We start from the raw sequence: 14,192 nt of genomic DNA, 5'->3' as shown, positions 1-14,192 counted from the left end.
CAGTGTGTTGGGCCTCTCCACTGAATCCAACCAAAACAGTAGATTTTTTAGTAATATCTTTCTCACACAATCCCATACCTTCGAGAGAGCTTTTGAATATGATATTGGCTGAGCTGCCCCCATCAACTAACACTCGCTTCAACAAGCAATTACTGATTGTCAAAGATATGACTAGTCCATCATGATGTTCTACGTCGTAGACGTCGTCGTCGTCAAAGGTCATTGCCATCGCTTCCAGCTTACGTTCTTCCGCTGACCTGCAAGATTTAAAAACGGCGGACGAGGGGGTGCCCTCTCTTGCTAACCTTTTGGCTGCGGAGTACGTTAGTCCACATAAATCAGACCCACCAGAAATAACATTAATTACCTTTACGTGCGTGGGTGACGCATGGGGGATGGACTGCGCAGGATTCTTCTCGAAGGATGCTTTTCCTTTGTCGCTTAAGAGATCCTTGAGATGCCCTTTATTAAGCATGAACGCGACCTCACGTCGCAATGCAATGCACTCCTTCGTCTTATGGCCATGATCATGATGGAACTGGCACCACCTTGTCTGATCTTTTTGCGCCTCCGGTCGGTCACTCTTCTTTGGCCAACGGACGGGTGCTCCGATTTTGGTCAAGGCATTTACGACGCCTCCAAGATCAACGGAGAATCCATAGGAGTCTAGACCTGGGAAGGTTGGCGACTCTGTCCTCGCGTAATTTCCTGCATATTCGACAACGTCAGTAACATTGTTTATCTCTTACGACGAAATTTAAGTTTGGGACAATTCAACCAGATTATGTGTAGGACACTGCAATGAATGAATGCAATGGGGATCAAAGGGGATGAACACACAAAGATGGTGACGTGGAAAACCCCAATGAAGATGGGTAAAAACCGCGGGTGGATGGAGATCCACCAATCTACTATGGTTCATTGTTGCTATGATCTAGTGACAATTGTTACAGAGTGTGTTTTCCTTTTCGCCTAGTACAAAGAAAGTTTCGTAGTTCTATCTATTGATGCTTGTTCTTCTTTTGTATGCCTTTTTTTCCTTTGGCTTTTTTCCAAAGAATACAATAATAAATTCTAAATCTATTACAATGGTAACGGTAGCTTGATTGTAGGAGATCTTCCTAATTATACTCCAATGTTGCAATCTTCTTCCCTCCTTTCATAATCTACTCTCTGTCAAAGTATTCCATGAAAATAGTCTACTTACCTTTCATTATACTATTAAACACTGTCATTTTACTTTCTGCTTGAACACCGTCATTTTGGACAAGGGCATCTCTGTGACAGTGAACACCGTCTCATTCCTATTTTTCCAGATATGCCGAATAGTGACCCCGAAAACCATCACCCAATCTTGGTTACCTCTAATGTTAATGGACATCCAAGTATTCCAATCACTATTCATAAACACCTTCATGTTAGGTTGTTCAATATTTTTGTTTGAATTTAAGAACATATTCCAACTAGCCCTAGAATTGTAACAATCCCTAAAAAGATGCATATGATCCTCCTCCTTATCGATACATCTAGAACACTTTGAATTAAAGTTATGAATTTTTGTCTTGAGAAGAGCACTAACATGCAGGATTTGATGGCAAAGATGTCACAATAACATTGTGTATTTATAAGGTAGGGCATTTTTCCAGAGCTTCTTCCAATTGATTAGTGAATGGTTAAATTAACAATTAGGAGGAGAGATAATCCTATAAGCACTCTTAATATTATACTTTCCTGAATTTCTTGGCCCCCAAGCTAACTTGTCTTTTTTGTTATGTTAGAAGGAACAAGTGTGGAGATAATGAGATTTATCAAATTTTTCGGGAGATAAGGTTTAATATCATCTACCCACCACTTGCCATTTCTAATGATTCTACTAACTCTCTAGTGCTCTAAAGAATCCGGAATCCTTTGCACCACACATTTTATTAGCTCTTCATCTCCCACCCATTTGTGAAACCATAAAGAAGTGTCATTACCATTTCCTATTCTATGAATTAAGCCATATTAGCTTGTAGAACTTCTCTCCCTTTTAGAATATCACTCCATCAAGGTGAATCTTCATTTTTATGTGCATAATTCATGAAGGAAACCTTATCAAGATATTTAGAAGTCAAAACTTTTATCCATAATTTTTTCTCATCTTTAATAAGGCTCCAACCTAACTTGGCCATGAAGGTAATGTTCCAGTTCTTTAAATTTCGAAAGCGTAATCCTCCCATATGAATAGGTTCACTCACCTTATCCCAACTCATTCTAGGTAAATAATGGCTTTTATTTGTGGTATTATAAAGAAATTTTTTACAACTCCTCCCCATGCCATTAAGAATTGAAATTGGCCAGAGCAGATTGCATGGCATAAAGAGGGTACGTGTTAAGGACATATTTTGTAAGAGTAGTTCTTCCAGCTATGTTAATAATTTAGCCTACCACCCCCTTATCTAATCCTTTGTTTTATTTAACATGGAAGCATAATCCTCTTTCTTTAATTTGTTGGGCAAGATACTCACTCCTAAATATTTTCCAAAAGAAGTAGTGCTACAAATTTTCATTTCCTTGCTTATTAGATAACTATAGGATTGACTTAGTTTAGGAGGAAACACAATTTTAGATTTTTGAAGATTAACAAAAAGACCCGATTGATGACCAAAGTTGTGTAACACCTCCATTATGACTCTAGAGTTTTCTATAGAAGCCCTACCAAACAAAAAAAAACATTATCAACATAGAAGATGTGAGAAATGTCAACATTGTTTGTGATTTTAAAAGGGGTCCAACTCTAACCAAGACCTTTGTTTGGATTAGACGATATAGTCTTTCTATACAAAGGACAAACACCTATGAAGAAAGTGGATCTCCTTGCCTTATTCCCCTTGAAGGACAAAAATTGATTAGTAACTTCCCCATTCCATAAGGTTGAAATTCTTAGAGTATAAATGCAATTCTTAATTAGTCTAGTTAACTTAGAAAGAAATCCAAACAACTCCAAGGTGTCTTTAATGAAGCACCACTCAAGACTATCATAGGCTTTAGAAAGATCAATTTTTAAGGCCATAATTGTCACATTCTTTTTAGCCTTCTTAAAACTATGAGCTACTTATTTAATAACTAAGATATTGTCCAAAATATTTCTATTAGGAACAAAACATGACTGAATGGGATCAATAATATCTTTCAGAATAGGTTTAATTCTATTTGCTATAGTCTTTGTTGAAATTTTGTAAATAGTGTTACAAAGTCCTATATGCCTTAGATCCCTTAGTTCAGTAGGATTACCAACTTTGGGATTAAAGTGGTGAAAGAATCATTAATATACTGTGGAATACTTGCTGACTCAAAACACGAAATAACCAAAGTAGAAATAGAACTCCTACTACCTCACAATGCCTTGGATAGAAGATTGGTTGAATATCATCTGGACCTCGAGTTTTGGTAGGATGCATACCCCTAAGGGCACTCCATACCTCTTCACCTGTACAAGGTCTATTTAAACTTGCTATAGCTTCCTCGCTAAGACCTGCCCTAAATTCAATCAGCTTACTAGCAGGAGAACTAACTTTAGTTGTGGCAAAAATGTTCACGAAATGATTGACAACCAAATCCTTAATCTCTTTATCCTCCACTAACCACTCCCCTTGATCGTTTTTAAGGGTAACTATTTTTGCTCTGCTAGTCTTAAGTTTAGGGAGAAGGTGGAAGTATTTGGTATTCTAATCCCCAAACTTACGCTAATCACAACCAGCCTTTTGAGCCCATTATAGTCTTTCCAACTTAAGGATATTATTATAATCCAATAGCAAATCCTTCTCTAGAGATTCTAGAAATGGAGATGGTTTTTTACACAAAGCAATTTGAATACCGTTAACTATTGCTAAAAGCCTTTTCTTTTTATTGAGGGTTGCAAAATAATGTGATTTAAGCCAACTTTTAATCTCAACAATAAAGACATCCCTACTTTTCTCGAAATCCAAAGAGTTAAACCCGTAAGTTGTTTTAAAGAATTCAGGAAATGAACTATGTGAAAGCCAAGAGTCTAGTTAACTTAGAAAGGAATCCAAATTAAACAACTCCAAGGTGTCTTTAACATGGAAGCATAATCAAAAGCAAAATTGGGAAACCAATAATGCTTAAACTCATCCTCTACTCATCTCAATATAGCGAACACAAATGTTAGCAATTTCTTGGAATATAAGGGGGCTTGGAGCTCGAGTAAAAAGAAGTTCTCTTTGAAAATTAATTTCAACTCATGATCCACTGTTTTTTTTTTTATTTAAGAATCCAAGCAAGAGGATGTATCATCAAAAATCGTTCAAACCTTTTTGAAGTCCCCTGACATTAATTGGACTTTCTCTCCTTCAGTAGGAAACTCAGGCGGACTAATATCAATTTAGAACATAAATCAGTTCACTGTTCATTCAGTATCATCTCATCGTCACTGGATTGCTCTTAAGGGCTCTTTTCCAACTTTAAACTTTGATTGCATAATCGTTAATGTATATAACCCATGCTCAATCAATGCCAGACCAAATGTTTGGGCAGAGACCTAAGAGTATTGGAAGGCAAATTCGCTTCCAAGCCTCACCATGGGACACTTTAACGATGTATTAAAGCCCTCGAAAAGAGGAAGCTCCATAATTTCTTTATGTGGAACTGATTCTGGAATTTTGTGCAGGATTTATATCTAATGAAAATTGGATCCTCTACAAGTGGATTTACATGGCTTAGGGGGAAATCAAAAAGAATCCTTGACAGAGTCTTTGTAAATCTAGAATGGCTCTCAATCTTTCCCTCACTAAATGTGACTCTTCTTCGACAAGGACTCTCGGACCATAGTCCATTACTCGTGAATTCTAAAATGAAAAATTGGGGCCGGAAACCTTTTAGGTTTCAAAATCATTGGTTCCCAAATTCAAAGTGTTTGAAGATCGTCAAGGAGTCTTGGCCCAATTCCTCCATCTCCATGGTCGAGAAACTGCATGTGATCAAGCAAAAACTAAAGCAGTGGAATCATGAAAGCTTTGGTAATATTGACTCCAACATTGCAACGCTGTAGTCAATAATTCAAGACCTTGACGACAAATCTAACCAAAGAAATCTGAATCCTGAAGAATTGGAAAAGAAAAAATCGGTTCAATCAGACCTCTGGTTATGGATGAAGAGAAAAGAATTGTATTGGGCTCAGAACTCTAGAATTTCATGGCTCAAAGATGGAGATCGAAATACGTAATACTTCCATGCCATAGCAGAAAATAAAAGAAGATAAAACTCAATCTCATCTATTGAAGTAGATGGCAACACAGTGGATGAACCTTTGAAAATCATAGCAGAAGCTAGAGAATTCTTCAAAAAAAATTCGAAGAAGAATGCCCTAACAGACCGGTTTTTGAGGGTCTTAAGTTCAAGTGTCTTTCACAAGAACAGGCTTCCTCCTTGATACAACCATTCTCTAATGAAGATATTGATGTTGTGGTATCATCATGTGACGCAGACAAAGCCCCTGGTCCCAAGGGCTTCAATTTCAAGTTTGTCAAAAGTGCATGGGAAGTGTTCAAGAGTTACATGTATGCAATTGTCAATGAGTTCTATGCATCTTCTCGTCTCCCTCGCGGATGCAACACAACGTATATAGCTTTGATTCCAAAAATTGACGAGCCAAAAGAATTCAAACATTACCGCCCAATCAGCATGGTCGAATGTATATACAAAGTAATAGCCAAGTTGATGGCTAAGAGGCTTAAAAGTGTTATGAGTTCTCTCGTTGGGCCCCTTTAATCATCCTACATGAAAGACACGCAGATTCTCGATGGCGCATTGATCGCCAGTGAACTAATAGATTCTTGTAAAAACAAAAACATCGAAGCAGTTATATTCAAACTTGATTTTCACAATGCTTACAATAGTGTTTCATGGAGCTTCCTAGAATGGATCCTTGTTCAAATGAGATTACCCCAGAAGTGGTGCCAATGGATTGTGTCCTATGTCTCCGATTCACTGCATCCGCATCTATCTTGGTGAATGGATCTCCTAGCAAACCTCTCAAACTTCATCGAGGTTTACGGTAAGGTGATCCCTTGTCACCATTCTTAGTCGAGAAGGTAACAAATTTGAAATATGGAGTGGTATCGGCATTCCCCTAAGTGACTTAAAAATCACTCATTTACAATATGCCAATGACACGCTCATTTTTTGTGATGCTAATCTCTCATCTCTCATGAACATAAAAAGAATGCTAATTCTATTTCAATTAGCTTCTGGTACTCAAGTGAACTTTCATAAAAGCTCCTTATTGGATTGAACACTTCAAATCATGGCTTCAAGAAGCGCCCTCTTCCCTTCTTTGTAAATCGAGATCCATTCCGTTCACCTACTTAGATTTGCCTATAGGTGGAAAGGTATTTAGTGCTCATCTTTGGGAACCTATACTCTAAAAGATCTCAAAGAGACTAGCCACATGGAAAAGGGAAGATGCTGTCAATAGGGGGAAGGTCACTCTCATCAAGTCAACTCTCACAAGTCTTCCACTCTATTATATGTCAATCTACCCCATCCCCAAGGATATAATACAAGAAATCATCAAAATCTCTAGAAGGTTTCTATGGAGTGGAGATATGAACGAAGAAGGGCTTCCCTTGGTCTCGTGGCAAATAATTCAACTCCCGAAAGCTTAGTTGGATTAAGCATTGGGAACATGGTGCATAAGAACTTGGCCATGTTGTTCAAGTGGATTTGGAGGCTCCTTGACATTCCCTTTCAACTATGGTGCAAAGTTTTTCGAACCAAGTATAAATACTCAATACCATTCACTATTGCGGATTTGACAGTTCCTCCAAAAGGCGGTCCTTGGAAACATATTTCCGCAGCTGTACTCAAGCATCCGGGTGCGAAGACCATGGCTATCAATGGTGTGAGAAAAACATTAAGTAATGCAGGTGATTGTTATTTTTGGCATGACATTTGGTTGGGTTCAACATCCCAAAATTATTATTTCCAAGGCTTTACCTTCTTGCAATATCCCCAAATGCAAATGTGGATTCGTATGAATTTTTGAAGGGAATCAACTGGTGTGGACCTTCATGTGGAAGCGTGGCTTGAGGCCTCGGGATTGTGTCGAAAAGTCACAGCTTGACAAAATGTTGATCAATTTATGTCTTTCATATGAAGGTGGCGATAAAGTAACATGAGTATATAACTCCTCAAATGCATTTACATCAAAATCATTCTCTTATGAGCTCGACAAATTAAGCCCAATTCCCCATAATGATGCTATAAAGGGAGTATGGAAAGGACGCGTTTCTCACAGAATCGAAGTGTTTGTATGAACCGTATTGATGGAGAAATTAAGCACTCGGCAAAAACTCGCTCAAATTGGCATAATTCGGGTTAGCAGTAATCTATTCCCTATGTGCTCTCTCTCCCCCGAGCACTCTAATCACCTACTGTTACATTGTCCATTTCCTCATCATCAATGGAGTTCGTGGATTGGGTTATGGAACGTGAAATGTGTATTCCCTTGCTCCCTTAAGGATGCATTTGTGCAGTGGTGCACTCCCAAGCGCGGTTCATTCTTCAAAAAGGTATGGCTATCATGTTTTTTTTATCATTGTATGGTCTATTTGGAAAGAGCGTAATGCTCGAATATTTGAGAATATCTCTTGCTCACTAGAAAACATCCAAGACATGATCCTTTTGAGACATGGATGGTGGATAAAAGGATGATGTGATGTGTTCCCATATTCCCCGATTGACATTCAAAGAAATCTGCAATGTCTAGCATGGAACGGAAGCCCTAAAGCACTGCGTGTCTCAAGTGCTTCATCAACTCTTTGTGAGTGGAGTCCTCTGGCAATAAATCACCTCAAGTGGAATGTTGATGCCTCAGTTAACATTCCCTTCCATCCTCCGCCATCGGAGGCGTTCCACGCAATCATAATGGGAATTTTTTTTGTGTCTTCTCCTCCCCCATTCCTTACATGGAAACAAACTATGCTGAAATTTTGGCTACTCATCGTGCCATTAAAATCTCAATCTCATGTGATATCACAAAAAAGGGCATGCTCATATTGGAGTCGGACTCAATTAACGTTGTCAGATGGAGCAACTACGACTTTGGTGGCCCTTGGAATATGAACCGTCATCTGAATTTCATACGTAATGCGCGCAAGAGAGACCTAAACATTCAGATTACTCATAAAAAAAGGAAATCAAATTTTGTGGCTGATACGCTTGCCAAGCAGGGTCTACTTAGACAAACTGAATTCATTGTATGGCTCTAGGTGGTGTAAAAGCAGCCTAGTGTACAATCATGAGTTACTCAATCCTGCAGCTTCATCTGCGAGCTTGCCGCACCAAGGACTGGCTGATTAATCCTTCTTGTAATAGGTTAAATGTCATATATATGCTGCTCAATCATTTTGATAATGTCATGTATTATAGATTTAAGTATCTTCTCGGTCGAACTAGACATTTTTTTTTATCAGTGATGTACATTTGTAGAGGTGTTGTGCTCTCCTCTAAATTGGGTGTACCTAGTACTATAAAAGTTTCTCTTTCTCAAGGGAATACCTGGTTTATTGGTAGAGGGCACTCTCCTCTTTTCTTGAATTATTGAAATTCTGAATTATCAAAAAAAAAAATTGAAGGATTGACGACCCCCATAATCAAGAGAATGAATGGACTATAACATAAATCAAATAGTAATCATCCACAAACCATAATAAAAAGGGGGTTATAAAGAAGGAATCCAAGGGAAAATCAACTCCAAAGACTTTTGACCTCCACTCGGTTGGGCGCGAGAGCACTTGCTCCATGGTACAACTCGATCGGTCGAGCGGGAGCCGCTCGGTCTAGCTCAAGAGCTCTTTTTCGAGCTTTATTTCCAACAGAGGTAATGTAAGTGAGACTCCTAAGGTTTATTCATCTTTTCTCTGTGAAGCGGGATATTCCTCTTATAATTGAGTTTTTCCTCCCTCTGGATGCGCTAGAGTGTATTTGTGGCATTCCTCTTAGTTTTCATTTCTCCAATAATGTTTTATGTTGGGATTTGGAGAAAGACGGAAACTACTCTATTTTTTGGCATATCAAGCTTTTTTTGTGAGTTGGATGGAATGTTCATCGGTTGGTTGTCCATGGCCTCTAGTATTTTATTTTGATTATGAGTCACTCTTTCATGGGTGATTATCGAGAAATAATGATGAAGTAAGGGTCTGTTCTCTCCAATTATATTCCATCTCAGTTAAGTTCAGTTCAATTCAGTTCAATTGCAATCAGTTGAGTGCAGTTCCTAATTTATTTATTATCATTACTATTAGTGATAATTTAATTCAGTTCAGTTTAGTTTAGTTTAATTCAGTTTTATGTTGAGTAGAATAGTCCCTAAACGGGCTAGATTGACAAATATGCTACATTAATGTGAAGCTAGAGCACCCGATGATCTATATATATATCTAAAGTAAAATCCTTGAGGCCATGTGTCGTTCTATTAGCAATTTCAATCCCACGTGGCATTACGTGGCATGCTCCTTTGCTCAGTATTCCTCGAAGCTCAATGAGGGTGTCCACGTGTCATTCTAATCAAAGAATATGTAATTGGCGTCAATCAAGGATTTAAATTGATATGTGATCTACATAATTAAGGAAACGTTTATTGGAATAACGTAATGTGTGTCGAGCAAGTTGCACGTGAAAATTAGAAAAAAAAAATATATCAATCACGATCTTAATTGAGAGATTTTCGCATAAATTATGGAAGCAATTAAGGAAATCTGAATATCAATAACAGTATTATGGAAACAAAAAATTATCGAATCAATTAGGAATCAATCATGGTTGTAATTGATAATCAACCAACCACCCATGCTAATATTAAGGAAACAATCTTACATTTCTATAATAAAAAAAAAAAAAAAAATTAAAATGGTAATTATACTCGGCCATATGTAGTATAAATATCAATGATTCTTTGGCTTTGTCTCACCACACCACACCAAATCCAAAACTTCCGTAATTTTTACAATTAGAGGAGAGTCCAAATGGCGTTTTTAGGATGGTCATGGCACACTATAAAACAGTTTGTTCGATTTTTATTCATGCGTTTTTATGAGATTATCTTCACAAAAATACTAAATAGAAACCAATCTAATAACCATAAACGTGATATGTCCGTAATTGAAGATGTAATTCATGAAGTCCCATGTGAAGCACAATGCGCCTCAATTGAAGATACATGGCATCCGAAATTGGCACATTCTAATTTTTTTGATGTTGATGCAATGGTGTTAACACTATTTCGTTCGGGTCGTCTTTGAGTCATAAGGTATCAAAAGAATTCACGCATGATATATGTTATGATTTGCCTATATGGGATACTATTGAAGACGTTACTTCATCAAAACCTCGGTTTAGGGTACACTTGGATTGTGATAACATGATGTTGTACTACCTACACACTGTTCCTCCATGGATTCATAAAGTGTGCGATGAGTGTTTCGAAGAATTGAATTTGGTCGACGGAAATCTTCTTCAATTAAGTAGAAATAAAACTTTATTGTATTATTGTGCAAGGATATTTAGCAAGTTGTTTTACATACTCTTTTATATTAATGTAGTATGTTAATTCTCTTAGTTGAATTACAAAATAAGTCCAATTAGAGTTGTACTTTTTTTTTTATTCTTAATATAAATATATACGTGTTTGCCAAATATTACTCATGGTTGGTTTCCCCTCAAAAAAAAAAAACTCATGGTTGGTGATTAATACATGTAATAAATTCAAGCTTTTAAATACCAACCAATGCATGCAAGCCATTAAATATTATCTACCACCTAATGCATGCAATACATTAAATGATAAATTTTTTGCCTATAAAATAGATTGCAAGAATCCGGTTTTTTCAACCCCTCTTGCTTCCAATCCATCAAAATCGGTTTTAAAAATCGAAGCTTATTATCCTTCGAATTTCTCAAAAACAACTTATTTCATTAAATGGATCCTAGAGTTGCAAAACATGTCAATGATATTAACGAGTCTATGTATGAATTTTTTGAAGCATGGTCTGCCATTGATGAGGAGATTTCGAAATCTCTAAAAGCACTAGAGAAATTTGATGATGAAGATGAAGTGGAAACCATGGGTTATGTTGGTATGATTATCTCCTTTCGTAATAAGATTGAACTTGCAACAATTGAAGCAAAGGAAAGAGTTCAGTATTTGAATTCCCTAATAAATGATTAATGTACTTAAACGTGTTCAACAATTGGGATGAAAAGCTGAGATTATGTCTTCAAGAAAAAAAAGTATTCAAGTTTAGGTGGTGTTATTCAAGTTTATCTCATGTATTGTTTTGCATTTCCGTATTAACTATGTATTCCATATCTCTTTTTATTTTTGATGGTCATGAATTTTGTTTATTACAGCAAAAGTCTTGCACTACATGACTAAATTAATTAAGTGAAATTTCATAGTAATTAATTTTAAATATGTATTATGTATATCTCTTTAGTTATCATGTCATTAATTAAGTTCAATAAAGAAAAAGAAAATATAATGTTAATTTTTTTTTTCGGATCTATAAATAAAACGTGACTACAAATTTAAATCTAACGTAATTAGTTTGTATATTTCGATCTAACAATGAACATATCACCGTGGGATACTCTTATATGTGTTAAAGATTTTGATTTGATTTACCTTTTAATATATTTATTCGTTACCAAACATAAGCATTAAAACACTAATTACGAACATTTATATTTAGCAGTTTAGAAACGAAATATTCCAGTGAATTTTTTTTTGATTGGTTCCGAAATTAAGTGATTTCAAGCAACACATACTTTATTTGCTGTATTTTTTTTCTTATATATATTGAACATACAAAACAGTTGTTTTATTCTCTTTTGTGAAATGGATCCTCATGTCAATAAGGTGCGAAAAAATGAGTTAACATTGCTAAATTCTTTGATGAGGCAAGTTCGCGTTCAAAATAAGGAAATAGGTATATATATATATATACTGCATATTATTATTTCCACACGTTTTTTTTTAAACCTTACTTTTTTACATTCTGTTAAAACATTGTAGCTTAAATAAATCCTTTTTCGATTTTTTATCACATTATAGTTCTAAAAAACAAAAAAATCGTTACATGAAGTCCCAAGTAAATAAGAAATCGTTACATTGTAGCTTAAATAAATCCTTTTTTCGATTTTTTATCACAGTATAGCAATTTTCGCCTCTTTGTTCTGTTTGATTTTTTCTTTATTTTTGTCCACGTTTAGTATTAGTAGTATCATAAATTTATATGCATGTGAAATAGACAATATTCGTAAATGTGTAATTCTAAAAAAATGACATGTTAGGTGTTGTTGGAGTACTCATCTATATGGGACGTGTTCAATCAAAAATTAATCAACAAAGCAAAAAACAATATATCATACTAATTGACAAGAGGTAATTTTATAATTTCGTGATTTATATTACATGTAATTGTAGTTATTTTCGTTTTTCTTGCCATAATTAATATATTGATTCATTGTTTCTACTTATATCAGTTATACTGCTATGAAACTATGCGTTGTCGACAATTTTTTTGACCATTTAGAACAATTAAGTTCTGACCTATTACAAGACGTTGTGGTTGTTTTAGCAAGAGGATTGGTTTTGAAAAATGACGACGGTAAGCATGAAAATTGTATTATTTAGGTAACATATGTTCAAATTCTGTATTTGAATTACCTTTGTCTTTTTACTACATTTCATAGGCATTTATTTGCAATCTGTTGAAAACACACAAATCATGATCAATCCTAGGACAAAGATTGCAAGCAAACTAAAACAGTGGTAAGCTACTATGTATACTTACATGCGATTTGATCATTTTTTCAACCATGCGCAACTTAACGTGTTCTCTTAAATACATGTTTTGATTGGGTTAATTAGGTTTCGTAACGATCAATTTGTCCGACACAAGACACTATGGATAAATAAGACTTCTCTTCCGCTCAATAGATTACTATGCATCTCGAATTCAATGCGTTTATCCATTTCTGAGTTTCACAAATACAACGGAGTATGTCCTATCTGATATTTACTTTATAATATCTTAAATTCGTTCGTTTATATTTATATAGATATGTAAATTAAATTCATTATTTCATTGTAGGGATGCAAGTGTAGGGTTGTTGGGAGAATAGATGATATTAATAAAGTAAATAGTTCGAATTCCGTATTCATGCATATCAAAATTAAGGATATAAGTGGGTCATTAAGTGTTGGACTATCTCACAAGCAAATATGTTTTATATTACAAATGTCCACTCTTGATCTACCAAAACGAACTGAAGAGGTATGTATGTTAATATTATAATCTTCTATGATACAACTACAACTTTGTAATATAAATTTCGCATTATCGCTAATGATTGTTTTTTGTAGGTTAAATACATGGACAACATACGGACCAAACTGTTCTCTCATATTGGAGATGCATATGTTTTCGTACTTGAAGCGACATTGCTATGTTTTAAATCTAAAGTTCATAAAGTTGTGGATGTTACACACGTTTACTGGGCGGAAGAGTGTGCTTATCAATTTACTTGCAAGTTCTAACTAGCAACAAATGGATCACAAAATATAAATTTTATGTATTTTATTTGTTATTTAAATTTTCTTAGTTACAAAGTGTTTCAATTATAATGTAAGTTTACTACTTTTTGTTATGCGTTATTAATTATATAATTCGAGGGTTTTGTTTATGTCTTAAATCATAATAGAATGAAAAGTTAATACCAATAAAGCATCATATCTATATATATATTATATGTAATCGTATTTATATATTCCGTTATAAATTTGATTTATTACCAAACACTTAAAATAATAAACAATTAGTGCAATAATTAAAATATTATATATAAAAACAATATACAATTATTAGTATATGTTCTAAATAAAAAATAGTAACTGGCGTCAATTTTGTAATTGAATTTAGAAAAAATTTCCTATATTACATAGTGCACTAATTGGGGTAGTTTTATATTTGACAGTTACGAAATTTTGGTAGGTGTTGCCAATAAGTAGTGACTTTCCATTTTGTCAAATATTATTGCCAAAAGACACAACCATTTATAATAATGTAAATATATATAATATATATACAGATTTATATATTCCGGTTAGAAAATTGATACATTACCAAACG

The 14,192-nt window shown here is 35.0% G+C and overlaps 1 long non-coding RNA gene across 1 annotated transcript; it reads left to right on the top strand.

Moving 5' to 3' along the window:
* Positions 1 to 12,695: 12,695 nt before the first annotated feature.
* LOC130590715 (uncharacterized) lies at positions 12,696 to 13,588 on the top strand. Its single transcript, XR_008968560.1, has 3 exons — positions 12,696 to 12,832; positions 12,932 to 13,061; positions 13,155 to 13,588. It is a non-coding gene; the product is annotated as an uncharacterized LOC130590715 (long non-coding RNA).
* Positions 13,589 to 14,192: the final 604 nt, after the last annotated feature.

Source organism: Beta vulgaris, chromosome 3 (genome assembly GCF_026745355.1).
Source record: "Beta vulgaris subsp. vulgaris cultivar EL10 chromosome 3, EL10.2, whole genome shotgun sequence".
NCBI lineage: Eukaryota > Viridiplantae > Streptophyta > Magnoliopsida > Caryophyllales > Amaranthaceae > Beta > Beta vulgaris.
The sequence above is the reverse complement of the archived record's forward strand: the minus strand, read 5'-3'. Positions and strand labels throughout refer to the sequence as shown.